Source organism: Macrobrachium nipponense, chromosome 27 (assembly GCF_015104395.2).
Source record: "Macrobrachium nipponense isolate FS-2020 chromosome 27, ASM1510439v2, whole genome shotgun sequence".
In the NCBI taxonomy this organism is placed as follows: domain Eukaryota; kingdom Metazoa; phylum Arthropoda; class Malacostraca; order Decapoda; family Palaemonidae; genus Macrobrachium; species Macrobrachium nipponense.
The window spans coordinates 51,646,286-51,661,285 of record NC_087216.1 but is presented as its reverse complement, the minus strand read 5'-3'; positions in this window follow the sequence as shown (position 1 = coordinate 51,661,285).

Sequence of the window (15,000 nt, the reverse complement as noted above, 5' to 3'; positions counted from 1 at the left end):
ATATATATATATATATATATATATATATATATTATTAACAAATTTACAGTAAAATCCAAATGACGTGCCTGCTAGAGCCCATAAAAGACACAAGGTAGGTGCCGTAAAATGTACAATTAATAATTTTCACAACAAAAAGACATTAACTGGGCTCCCGCCTTATAGTAGGAGGTTACTGTTTTGCTGTTTCCCATACTGGCTTGATATTAGTTTGTGTACTCGCTGCATGCGAATTTGCTTATAGCTTTATATGGAAATCTTCTACTATAGGTAATATATATATATATATATATATATAATATATATATATATATATATATATATATATATATATAATATATATTAGTGATAAATATTTTAATGTAATTCAGTTTTAGCTGTTCATACCTTTTATTAATTTATTCTATTTTCCCAAAGATTCTCTGATGATGTGGTTATGGATCTCGAAACAGGATGCAATAGAGCTATGACAGAAAGAATGGAATAAAGGCAGTCTGAGTGTTTACTGAAGGAACCCGTAGATTAATATTTAAGGACTCATGTATCTTAAGTTTTTTGTTGGTTCTTTGCTTGACCAATAACTCTAAAATCATCATAATAATATATATATATATATATATATATATATATATATATATAATAGATAGATAGATATATATATATATGTGTGTGTGTGTGTGTGTGTGTGTGTGTGTGTGTGTGTGTGTGTGTTTTGCACTTGTAGCATAATTTCTTATACAAGAGAGCTCTGGATTTGACAGCTGGCATTCAGTTCAACGACTTACCCCTTTGTAAGAATCAGTTCTGACCTTGAGAAGCCGCCTGGTAGATCTGACGTACGTTCCCAGACTAAATCTGGAACAATCATATTCATGAACAACACCAGACGACATCAAAGGGCAAACCTGATCTTTAAACCTGAAAAGCGAGCCGAATTTTTTTGGATTTTTCAGGATGATCCTAATGAAATCCCCTCTAAAGCTATTAGCATGTAAACATTGGAAAACGGCATACACAGGGAGTTTAGGAATATTAAAGCTTACGCTAGAGTTGAATGATTTGTTCAGTAGTCTGGAAGGAATTCTATAGAAATTCTTGTTGGGACAGCAACTATTATAAAGGTACAGCTGCAAGAAAAGGATTTCTTCATGAAAAAGGGTCCAACTAGTAGAGAGACTTAAAGCATGATGTATGACAGTGTGTCCAGAGTTTAGTTTGAAATTTGAAAAGCAGAAGCTATAAAAGTTTGACCCAGGATCAGCGAACTTTTTTTTTCTTTTAAAATAGCAGTATAATGGTAATTTTATTTGAAAATTAGAATATCTAAAAAGGGCAGTTTAGATTCCTGTTCCTTCTCCAAGGTAAAAGAGATGCTGCTGTGACAGGCATTGACAAACTCAAGAAATCTGTCAGAATCGGTTTCATGTTAAAAAGATCATATATATCATCTACTTATCCAAAATTAGAAAAAGGGCAATAAGCCACAGGGCATTCAAGGATGTGCTCCCTGGATGCCTTCTATTTTATTTTAAGTTTTCCAATAAATACAAAGGCCATGTCCAGCACTGCTAGTTATATGAGCGATTTAAAAACAGGGCTATTTAAATCATAGTAAACTGAATCATGATTAGGAGAGAGCTCATCAAGAATAATAGTAAGTAGAACATTTGTAAATAGTGATTCTACGTTGAGATTGGTTATAAATAAATCAGGGTCTTGATACAAAATAAGGTCTTCGAATTGTTCCGAATTTTGAAGGTATATTGATTTTTAAGCCTAGATTTAGATTTCTTACAATACCGGAGAATTAATAAAATCATAACAAGTTTCATTAATTTCAAGGTACATAAGAAGTTTCTGCATCATTCACAGTTTTACATCGATATTACATAATATTTATCAAACTATGAAATAAGTTGTAAGCTTATTTCAGGCCAACACTTTAATATCAAAATATCAATTTTTTTTTTCTGTTTTTATGAGCATTGCACATTGTTAGTCCCTAGTATTTGGATCATGAAATCGAATACTTAAGGAAAATGGGGACAGATATATAGATACTTGCTATAATAAAGTCCACAAAAAGTTTAATAGTTTAATAACATGAAGAAAGAAACCCCTGAGAGCAATTTTAGCTTATCTTACTTTAGGTATGAAAATATCAAGGTACGTGTTTGTAGTATACTAAAAACTCTATAGTTAAGGTGTTTGTACTATGCTAAAAACTCTATAGGTAATACTTCAATCATCAGAAACAAAATTAGCTGAACCCCAATATGGCAAGATTCGCTCTCTAGCAATATCAGGCATCTTAATCAGTTTATTTCTCAGAATGGCGAAATTTCGTTAATACAGCGATTGATATTTTGTTCTCTTGTAATAGTATTCTATGTAACCTTGGTTAAAGCTTTTGTTTAATGCAAAATCACCCTTACTGTAGACAGAGCATCCATATTTGCAGACACATAGAGTTAGCAGATTGTCCAATATCAGCTTGAGCAGCTATTTACATTGCATCATTAAACCGCACACTGCTGGCAATTTCCCACAACCCCCTCACCGCCGATGTTGCGTAAACGACAGCCTTCGTTAATGAACCATTGCACAGTGATGGCAGAGCATTGTTTATCAATCGGGCTGTGTGTATGTGTGTGTAAGCATGCCTTTTCACGCCAATGATGGGTTAATTCTGAATCCTGTTTACTCATTCTTATGTCTGTTTGTCAATCAGCTTCCCATTCTGGTTCCGAGTATGCGTACCATTTATATTATTTTGTCTTTATGTGTAATATAGGCCTATACTGTACACCCATGTACCCTCCCTCCGTCCCCCATCCCGACACGCACAGAAACATTCCCTACGCCCTTATACGTTTTTCTTGGGATGAGTTGCACAAGCAACTCTCTGGTTCTTTTGTGATATTATGCAGTCATTTTATTTGCATTGAAAAGTAATAATATCAAAGAGAGCAGTGATTACTGTCATCCTGCGAAATGCATCACCGTTTATTCGCTTATATTATCCATAATATGATGATTTTATTATGAAGGTGTTATCCGAGCGCTTGAAATGGTAATTATCTGAAATATATACTGAACAATAAGTAAGAGGAGATCTCGTCATTCCTTCAACGTTGTTTTATCAAAGTATATGTTATAATGAGCGATTTCGTCTGGTGATTTTGAATGACCTATGCCATAGATTGGTCTACATACTTTCGCTTATTCACCTTCCTTTATTTATTCATCCTCGACCGTCGTTGCCATTGCATTCATCATCCTCATCTTTCTTGTCATGAATGGCATTCACTACTGTCATTAAATCTGCTATTAAAGATGAATTAGATTTTATTTGTTTTTTGTTTTTTTTTAATTGCATAAATTTATCGATTTACTTCATTTGTTCCCGAATCTCGTTTGGATGTTTGTGAGAAAATTTATTTGTTTCCTCTCGTATTTATTAAATTTAATCTATATTTTTCTATTATTGCTTACGTTCTCACACGTTTTTTTTCAATGACGTATCCTTTATATTACATTTAATACTATAGATCACTGAATTTTATTGCATTATTTAGTGAACTGACATTTACGATTTCCCCTCCATTATCTGAACCAGTTTCCTCAGCCTGACCCTCATAATTCCAAGTATTCAACAGGAGGCAATTGGACGCGACAATCAAAAGGAAGGTGGCTGATAACCTTGAAGTTTCACGGGTAGGGCATACCTCTATTATTCTGGATTTTAATTCTTGCATGAGTTGCCTGATTTCCTTCTTACGATGTGGGTCTTTCTTATCGCTGAAGTGACGTAAGACTTCCCTTGGAAGTCTTTCAATTAGTTTTTTTTTTTTTTTTTTTTTTTTTTTACTGAACTTTTTTTTTTTTTTTTCTTCTGATTCACCTCTCTCTCTCTCTCTCTCTCTCTCTCTCTCTCTCTCTCTCTCTCTCTCTCTCTCTCTCAGATTTTTAAGAGTAATTATAAGTCGAAAATGTTATGGAATGTTTTGGAACTTCTTTTCTTGTAAATACAAAAAAAAAACTCCTACCAACTGTAAAATTTACCATCTACTTCAACACATTTACCTGACTAGTAATTGAACAATTTCCATTTGGACATGCGAAGCAATTCCTTCCGTCCCTTTTAATCCTACAGAGTATTGTCTCCCTTCCTCAGAGAGAGAGAGAGAGAGAGAGAGAGAGAGAGAGAGAGAGAGAGAGAGAGTCTTTAAACCTCCAAATGTCTCTAATCAACCAACCGTATTCATCACTTTTTCCTCGTCTTGCCCTTCATGGTCAGTGCCTGCTGTCCTCAAAATTTTACCGGGCAATGTGTGTATGTGTGCTCGATCATATGTTGTTTTATTTTTTTCTATTTTCTAGTTCCTCAGTAATTAAATTACAAATAGTGTTTTTTTTTTCAAAGGTCACAATAAATATAGTTATAACCTTTCTTATTGCAAAAGTTACTGGTGATTTTTCCGTCTAACGATTAGGGGAGACCGGGGCTAGTTGGCACACTTTTTACAATTTTGGTTATTGCGGACATAAAACAAACATTTTTGCAAAATTCTTACTATTATTGAAAACATGAGAATAAGTGACAGCTAGGGGTAAAGCCGAGAAAACATTACCAGGAATGTCACAGATCGGCATACTTGATCCTAGATTACAAGTCATCCCCGAATCGCTTAAAACATTTCTTCAGAGGTCTATGAACACTAACATCCGGGGGCTGCAACTTGTAAGAGCAATTTGGAGGAAATGATAGGACTCTAATCTCATTATCCTTCCAAAAATCCAGAAACAAAACGTAAATTATATAAATAAATAGGTTTACCATTATTATCAAGTAACGTGAGGCAAGTTCGCACATGTGCCAACTTGCCCCATCCCCACCTTTTGGTACAAAAACACCTACCAGTCCATACAATAATTTTAATGGTATAGAATCTTTAAACCGTAAGGGAAACTATGCTATAATTGAAAACATAATGTTTCGTGAATGTATAGATGTTATAGCAAAATCAAAATTTGTCTCATAAATTCAAGTTCCTACGTTCTATTTCTATAGAATTTCGCTGGTAACTGAGGAACCACGTGGTAATTACACATTATATGTATTAGAGTCATCTATTGGTAAACTTTAAAGTTATTTTGAGTGTGACAACTTACTCTTCTAGTCAACTAGCCCCGGTCTCCCCTACTGTCTGTGGGGAAGATGAGGCTACAGTTATTTTCCGAAAGTTTATTTATATCAAAATAAAATGATAAAACTTTATATTTTGATGATTAGGTAATAAAAAAATAACGTAGGAATATTGATAAAACTTACTAATCCGCTCGTAAATACAAGGAAGTATTAAAAACGAAAACAGAAAATGAATCACGGTTATCTTATGGTCTCTTAACACAAATTGCCCCTTATGCATTAGGAAATCAGCATTGTGAATTGCTTGACTGATTCACAAGATCATTAAATCCATTAATACCGATATAATAATAAGCGGTGAGCATTCACATATTCCATGCAAGCAGGAGCTTAAGTGCAATAAATTTCGACAATTACTGACATCCACTAGTCGCTCCCTGGCTACATGCATGTGACCCATATTTAATTATCCCCCCCCCCCCCCCCCCCCCCCCCCCCCCCACCACCAAAACACAAAAAAAAAAAAAAAAAAAAAAAAAAAAAAAAAACAGGCGAACCACTAATGAATTACGCTCATATGTTAAATATGCTCTGCTAAGGACTTTTAAAAAGGGGTCATTAATAATCTATTAAGAAAATGCATACTATATGTATGTATATATATCTATACATATACATATACATACATACACACACACATATATAATATGTGTCTAGGACAACAAACATATCCCAATTACGATAGTTTAATCCTACATTTCCCAATCCTTTGTCATATCAGTGGAAAAAATCTATAAATGAAATTATCAAACATTAGAGTGTTTCAAAACATTAAGCACATGCATGAACATGTATGCACTAAAACTAAATTACACTTAAGAAGAATTACACACACTCATAAAAAAAAGACGGAATTAAAATTATATACAAATGCATTAGGCAACAAGTAAAATACGGACACTAAAACTTATGCACTAAACTACACACAAATTGCACATAAAATAACAGAATTTAAAATTGCACGATCAAAATAGGAATAAAAAAACCAATAAGTGAAATAACATACATTTAGGGACAAACATCAACGTTTCAAAGAGAAAAAAAAACGGCTACAAACCAGAAAACCGGAACTATAAACAGCCAAACTAGGCAATAAACTGGCACAGCTGTAGATTGGTGATTAAGAGAGGGGACTTGCAATTTGATGCCGTTGCTCTAAGCATAAGCTATTCTGATGTTTCCTTTTCTTGTCCTATAATTTTGAAATAATCATACTTCATAGTAGGTCTCCAGTTGTAAGCATGTTTCTGAATCGGCTCTTACCTTGAGTAAATGTCAGGTCGAACTACATAATTACCCGAATTACATCTGGGCCGCTGTGTTTCATCTGCTCTGAATCCTTTAATAGGCAGGCAGAAGTCCATCCTGCACGAAAGAAAGGTGAAACTCTTTATGTTTAGACAAAATATAGTGTATATAGTAAAAGACGGTATCTAATTACTTATGGAAATTAGGAAGTAAAATACCTAGTCTGGATACGTTTTTAGATGGCTCCCTTGAATATTATTAATAAAACCTTGGATAATTTTGCTAAGAGCCTAATGAAAATAATCCTGCCATAAAAGGAAAAAGATTAAGCGTTTCCTGACAAAGAGCGAATATTGTTTTCATGGGTGGTCAAATTCATGTTGTCTACACGTCTCATAACTGAAAAGGTAATTATTAATATCCTTTTAGAAAGTAGAATCATGAAAAGAACTTTCATAAAACCGAAAAGTGACAGTTAGGAACAACATCATTGATAGCACAAGATCAAAACTAGAGTTCTCTTTCTTTTTGCATTGTTTTCCAACTGGCGGCATTGTCAAAGGAGGTCCTGGCCGTTACGAGTAATCATTGTTGGAAGTGATTCGGTCCTCTGGAGCTTAGTTTAAAATTAAATAGGAAAGCGTAGACGCAATATCTGGAATCCATGTTGCTACAGAGATGTCACAGCAATGCACACAATCACACAGGCGAAGAACAGGGAAAATTTTCAATATGTTAAAAGAACCATGTGCAGGAAAGCAAGTAAATTCCAAGTGCAGTAGTTTAATCCTATTCGTTTGTCACATCAGCAGGAACATCCATAAATGAAATGACCAAACATTAGAATGCTTTCAAAACATTAAGCAAATACATGGCAATATATGAACTAAATTACACTTAAGAATTATGCACAAACAAAAAGGAAAACACACTAAATTACAATTAAATAAAATGAATTAGGCACTAAGGAAAATCACAGACACACGGAAACTTATGTATTAAAGTACACATCAATTACACAGAAATTGCACAACAAAGAAAAAAAGCGAAACAAAAGCTTCAAGTAAAATAACAGACTCACTTGTGGGCCAACAACAACCTTTCAATACAAACTTACAGACCAGAGAACCGAAAGTAAAAACAAGCAATCTAGGCAATAAAAGTAGAACAGCCGTAGTTTGGTGATTAAGAGAAGGGACTGTCATTTGATACTGAGGCTCTCAAATGTAAGGAATTCTGGTGTTTCTTTTACTTGGCATGTTTGAAATAATGATACTTAATAGGTATTCTGCAGTTGTAAGCATGGTTTCTGATGTTAGACAACAGTCAGTATCATGACTTATTCCAATATGTGAATCGCCCACTACCTTGAGTAAACGTCAGGTCGAACCCACATAATTAACCGGATTACATCTGTGCCACTACACTCATATAAGTTGTATGAAAACCACCAGATCTGTTTAGGTCAAGAGTCTACACGATAACCATGGTTAATTTTCTGTTAAGTTTTAAACAGTTCCTTGTGTTCACGAGCGGGTTTGCAAGTTTTATTCTGTATTGCTAAGTTTTTTTTTTTTTTTTTTTTTTTTTTTTTTTTTTTTTTTTTTTTTTTTAATAAATAAGCTTTTGGAAAAGAACTTTAGCCTCATCTTTCCCACAGACAGAGAGTGGCAATATTATGGAGGACGATAAGAGTTAGACGGAAAAATCACCAGTATCTCTTACAATAAGACAGGTTATAAATATACATATTGTGGCCTTTGGGAAAAAAAAACCTGTAACTTAATTACTGAGGAGCTCAAAAGCAAACATATGAACGCGCGCACAGACACATGCAGCCGGGTAGAAAAAGAGAATTTTGAGGACTGCAGACACTGGCCATGAGAGGTCAGAAGAGGGAAAAGTGGTGATTACCGTTCATTCGAGACAATTGGAGTAATAAAGAATATATGCCTCAGGAAGGGAGACAATACGTTGTAGGATTAAAAGGAACCGAATTAGTTTAGGTGTCCAAGGGGAAATTATTCAATTACTAGTCAAGTAAATGTATTACTAAAAAGTTTTTTTTTTTCTTTCTTTTTTTTACTTGCAAGACATGAAGTTCCAAAATTATTGTGGAATGTTTTATTGATGTTGAACTTATATACTTATTCTTTTAAACTCAGAGAGAGAGAGAGAGAGAGAGAGAGAGAGAGAGAGAGAGAGAGAGAGGTAAAGTTGTCATAACAACAGAAGCGAGATCTCGGAAAAACGGGCTGAAAGAAGTTCACTCAAGAAGATTAGTAAGAGACACCACTAATTGAAAGACTTCCAAGACAAGTCTAACGTCACTTGCCGCCTAAATAATAAAAAAGGAAAAAGATGTTGAAAATTTTACGCTATGAAAGTCTTCAAGTCCGTGCTCACTAGGCAGTGAAATTGGATGGGGTATTCGTTTCGGTTGCATTTCATAAACTGAAGTTCACTCGACCACTTATTGATATGTGGCCGGGAACGTGAAGGTATCGTGAAAGGGAATTTGTTTGCCAAGTGATAAACATTCTAATCTTGTATTGTGGGTGTGACGAAATCTTCGATGTGACGTCACGCTAAAGCTTGGGTCACACATTCACGTATCAAGGCGGCGCATGTTATGTATGTAAAACATGGGCATACGCGTGGTAGAATAGTCACGATCAGCTGGATAGGTGACACGGGCCGATGTGCGTAAAGCGAGTGTGTTATAGTGTGCTGCAAGTACGCACTACGCAAGCATGACGTGACGCCTACCGGAACTGGCCCGACCAACTCCTGCACATCCCCAGGTAGTGCGTAGCAAAGCACCTAACACTGACGCACTTACACCGTAAGTGTAACGTTGTGCGTTACTGACTTACCTTATCCTCACGTTGCCCCTACGCACAACGGCGTGAGACCATAGGATACAAAATGGGCCGGCCTGCGCAAAGGGCATTGTATTTCCCCTTGTCATGTCTGCGCAGCAAAAAAGTATCCAACTCGTGCGCAGAGTCATCATGGAAATTCTCGAACTTGTAACACCACCAAACACCCTCAAAAAGAAATCCATGAGGAACATTTTGGATTATGTACAAGGCAGGATACTGGTGCAATTAATGAAGATGCATCTTGCAAGAAAAAACCAGAAGAAAACAAGAACGCAAGGGAGTGTCTAGGCTTGGCCGTACCTACAAAGAAGAATGGACCATGGCCAATAAATTGCAATATTTTTTGTCATTTTAAAGTGTTCTAGTTCACTGAATAACAGCTTTTTAAAAAAATCATAATATTGTTTTTTCCTGAACACTTAGACATCCTTTCATTTGTGTTTCTTTTTTTCATAAATGTAATATTTTAGTCTCCTTGGCTATATTTTGCATTGTAGTTCTTTGTGAAATTTGAACAATTCAGCACTTTGTATTGGGAGAGTGTTTTCATTTCTTATTTTTGAATGTTTATGTCTGTTTGTGACTTTAAAGGGTTTTCTTTTATAGGATTAAAACAAGTGTTTATTTTAAGTGATTTCTTTATCAACATTGTACGGTTTACATTTAATGTCTTACTTGTATTATTATTTTGTTTATATTTGTGTTTTCCAGTTTATTTATTACATAAATTCTTCAAGAAGTACCAGATATAAAATGACCGTATTGCTCATTACTCTGTGTATTTTGTAGAAAAAAAAAGGTGGACATAATTATAAAAACTTTATACATGAAAGCACACTAAATTAAGACATAAATATAGGAGATGGATACATGAAAGCATAATCTAAGACAATCAATACAAACACCCCCCTCTGGCCTTTTATCCCAGGGTACAGCCCTGCCGCATCGTAGCAGGTAGTAGAGGTGTGGCGCAATTGCCGCGTATGCTCCAGCACTGTGGGAATCCACGAAGTGCGGGACGGGAACAGAGGAGTTGCGCAGCACCACTAGGATGTACTACCCAGCGCCAACGCGGTCGCCGTTATGTAGGTACTACAGGGTACGCCTGGAACCACGTCAAATGACTTTTGTCGTGGCTAGCCACGACTAGTTTTGAACATTTCATAACAGTAGTGACACGCCGCACTCACTCGCAACGCCAAATCGCAGCCCCCATCCCCCGACCCGTTGTCGCACGCCCACGATTTTACGTACGTTGTACAGAACATTTAAGGTATATTAGCATAAGCTGTTGCTAACTACCAATTTCCGTTTATGCGTGGACGTGCCTGCCTTGATACGTGAATATGTGACCTTAGCCTAAGGCGAGACCTGACGGACGTGCGTACGTAAGTTCGGCAGTCGGCATCTTGCTAGAAAAGACACGTGAAAATGATTCATTGTCGCCCAAACTGTGGTATGTGTGTGTGTGTGTGTTTGCAGCTAGTGCACAAGGGAGCCAAGATGGTTACACCAAGGGAAACTGATTTTCCTCTTGTTGAATGAAAGTTAATTTCACTATTTCCTGTCTATATTTTTCTTTTTTAGACGTCGCCCCTTCGGTATTATTTCATATATCTTCTATGATTTGTGCCGTACATTTTAATTTCAATTTATTATTGTTGCCATTGTATTCTTTGATGTACTAGACTTTAAGACAAAATTTTCTATCTTTTTGCCAGGAATTCTTAATGATGTTATGAGGAACTTTGGAGAAGAATGTTTAGGGAACATTTTCGATGATGCATTTCTACGATGAATACCTGGTGACTGATTTTCGTAGTGATCACGTCGTTACATGGTCTAAGACTGATTAAATAACTATGAGGTGACTGGAATACCTTTTTGTTGGTTATAATTGCTGTTGGGGAGTTTTTGGTTCATTTAGTTTATGTAGTCCCCGCTATGTGTTTGAGTTCCTGTTTTCTATGATATAGTTGTCAGTCAGATTTTGTTATTTATATTTCTTTAAACGGTTATGATTTCGTTAGATTTTCAAATTAAGTCTATTATTGTATTATTGCCATTGTCAGATATTGAAATCACCCTAACGGAACAGAGGTTTGGCGATTCTAACCTACTCCAGGATGAAAATGGCATAAGTGAGAATGTAAATAAAAAAATAAATAAATAGATAAACTTTTTCGTCTTTAAGTTAACTTCTTGATGCACTCTAGAAATAAATGGCTTTATTGTCTATGTTTAATTACTCCATGAAGATTTTCAAAGCATTATATTGGTTTTAAAAGTGAATATGAAAAGAATATGATGGTGGTAATTAAACTTAGATATGAGACGAGTATGACACTAGACACTGGCTGAGTTCTCTTTAACCAAATGAGTTGGTGTGCTGAACGAAATCATGTCGAGGGATATCTTTTATTGTTGACGTTGAAGAAAAATTGTTTTCGTTAAGTCATAATATGTATGAACCTCTCAGTGATTACTTTTAAAATCGCTCACCAGCCTTTTTAGCGTTGTAAACAATAGGCCACAGAACATTAATTTTACTCATTGTTCAGTTTATTTCAATACTGTTGTTTATTATGTGACTTGTAGATACTTCTGATTACGCTCCTGAGAAAACAAAAGATTACTTTATTAATGGCGATGGCATCACACATTGCTATCAGTCTTTGCTCATATCTCAAGACAGGGGTGATCCTAATTGCTTGTAAGTAAATGAAGATTAAATTACTTGCAGTCTTTGAAGAAAGTACGCCCGTTAATTCCTCAATGAATGCTTAATTCTCATTCCTTAATGGGACGGAAAGTCATTTGTATTTATGATAATGTCAATTAGAGTTTTTCCATTAGATCCCTCATAAGGAGACTTACAATGATTGATGTTTTCAAATTATTCCATTATCTATAAGCAGCTCACAGCCAACACAGATAACACGAAACGACTCCTTCTAACATAAGCACTATCTAATATTACTCTCCTGATGCAAAAGTTTAATATATGTTCTTTACCAAATATATACACATATATGTCTGCATATATGTTTGTGTGTGCGCGTAATATATATATATATATATATATATATATATATATATATATATATATATATATATATATATATATATATACGTATATATAATATACACACACATACACACACACACACACACACAATTTATATATATATATATATATATATATATATATATATATATATATATATATATAGTGTGTGTGTGTGTGTGTGTGTGAATATGCGTAAACATTATTTGTAGGCGTAATCTTCTAAACAGTAGGCAAAATGTTAAACCATCTGGCTGTACAACCTCATGCTGTAACAATGAACCATTTGACATTAATAAAGTGATTCCGCCGGATAAAAATGTCAGACAATTATTTGCATGTCCCTATCTATGGGGTTATCGGCTGAAAAAAAAAATCATTTTCCAACGTGCTAGATTTACACACGGACTTAATTAATGCCGATTTGGTTTTCATGGGTCACGCGAGAACGTGCAACAAATGTATGCGGATTCATAAGGGCAAACTTCATGCAATAATGTAGCTTATTATTGACGTTAAAAAGATATGTGTATGGTTATAAAAACAATTATTTTATTTTTTCTCATTGGTATTTTTGGGTGTTGTTATGGTGACGCAGTTGTTGGACATTGTCTCTGCTAATAAACACATATACTCTCCATCAGGCTGTATGTTGTTCTACTTATTCATGAATATTTGAAGTTTTCTTCAAACTTTGTGTGTTCTACAAAAAAAAATGAAAATAAACAACTGAAGGCAATAATCTACCCATGTATGAAAACATTGCCCTTTTCTTTATAAAAAAAATACAACTAAGTTTGCAAACTACGATTCAATAACTATTTTCCTCTGATTTATAGCTTTAATGTGTAACACATTACAAATGAAAATATAGAATACTTGCCTATACAATATAAACATTCCAAAGAACACTTTAAAAGTCAATAATATCTATTATTTTCCAGAAGATCTCACAGAATATATATGTCAATGAAAGGTAATACAAAAGATAATAGTGTGAATCTGCATCGTTTAAAGCACACATATGCACCACACATACACACATACATACACCACACATACACATAAACACACACATACATTATCATCTACAACTGCAATCACAAAGGCGAGGTCCATTTTCCCAGGTCAATTCCCTCATTTCCCCCGTTTACGTTTGGAAATTCAGGAACTGTGTTCTTGAGAGACGGAGGGAGTGAACTGTAATTCTTGCATAATTTCCTTTGAGTACTCGTACTTCTAGTTATTTATGTTTGTGCATACGTAAATATATACATCACATACACAGGCACAACACTAACACACCCCACACACGCACACACATGTATGTAAATGTATGTGTGTGCGTGTGTGTGTTAGTGTTTGTGCCTGTGTATGTGATGTATATATTTACATAAATACATACATACATACATACATACATACAAACATATATATATATATATATCTATATATATATATATATATATATACTATATATATATATATATATATATATACGTATATATTATATATATATATATATATATATATATATATATATATATATATATATATATATATATATATATATTATATATATATATATATATATATATATATATATATATATATATATATATATATATATATATATATATATATATATATATAATATATATATATATATATATATATATATGTATGTATACATATATATATATATATATATATATATATATATATATATATATATAGATATATCTATATATCTAATATATATATATTAGATATATAGTATATATATATATATATATATATATATATATATATATATATATATATATGCTTAAAAAAATCATAGTAGATGCACGTGACTTCATAAATAAGCGAATACCACAGGAAAATAATAGTCAGAAATCCAAGCGCTTTCGTCTTTACTCAGACATTGTCAAGGAGTGCAATTGGAGAGAAAGGTCTTAGGTACAAAACAAGATCAAGAATACCAGATGGTTAATTGTCAAAAGGGGTAAAAATTAAAAATAAAGTAATCCAGATTTATCGGATATCACACGGTCACAAACCTAACCGAAACTACAATGATACTGATACTTATACGAAACTGAGGTCTGACCCTACACAGTCAGTGAACTCCCGTTTTAATAAACAAATTAAATCCATTTTGAAGGGCTTTGACCATTTAATTAAACAGTTTACACCGAAATGCGCCTCTCTACCTTATATGTATGGTTTAGTCAAGACACATAAAATCAATAACCCTATCAGACCAATCATTAGTTCAGTGGGCTCAGTTACGTATAATTTATCTAAATGGCTTGTAAAAATACTTACTCTTTTGGTAGGAAACATTTCTAACACGAATGTTAAAAACAATGTTGATTTTATAAACAAATTGAATAGTTTAAATTTGGATTTTGATTTTAATATGGTTAGTTTTGATGTTGTCTCTTTATTTACAAAAGTGCCTGTAGATGACTTACTTGAATATTTGGAGGAGGAATTAGAACGTCATGACATTCCATTAAGTGTAGCAAACCTCATTAGTCTCATAAGATTATTTATCAAAGATAGTAAATTTTGTTTTAATG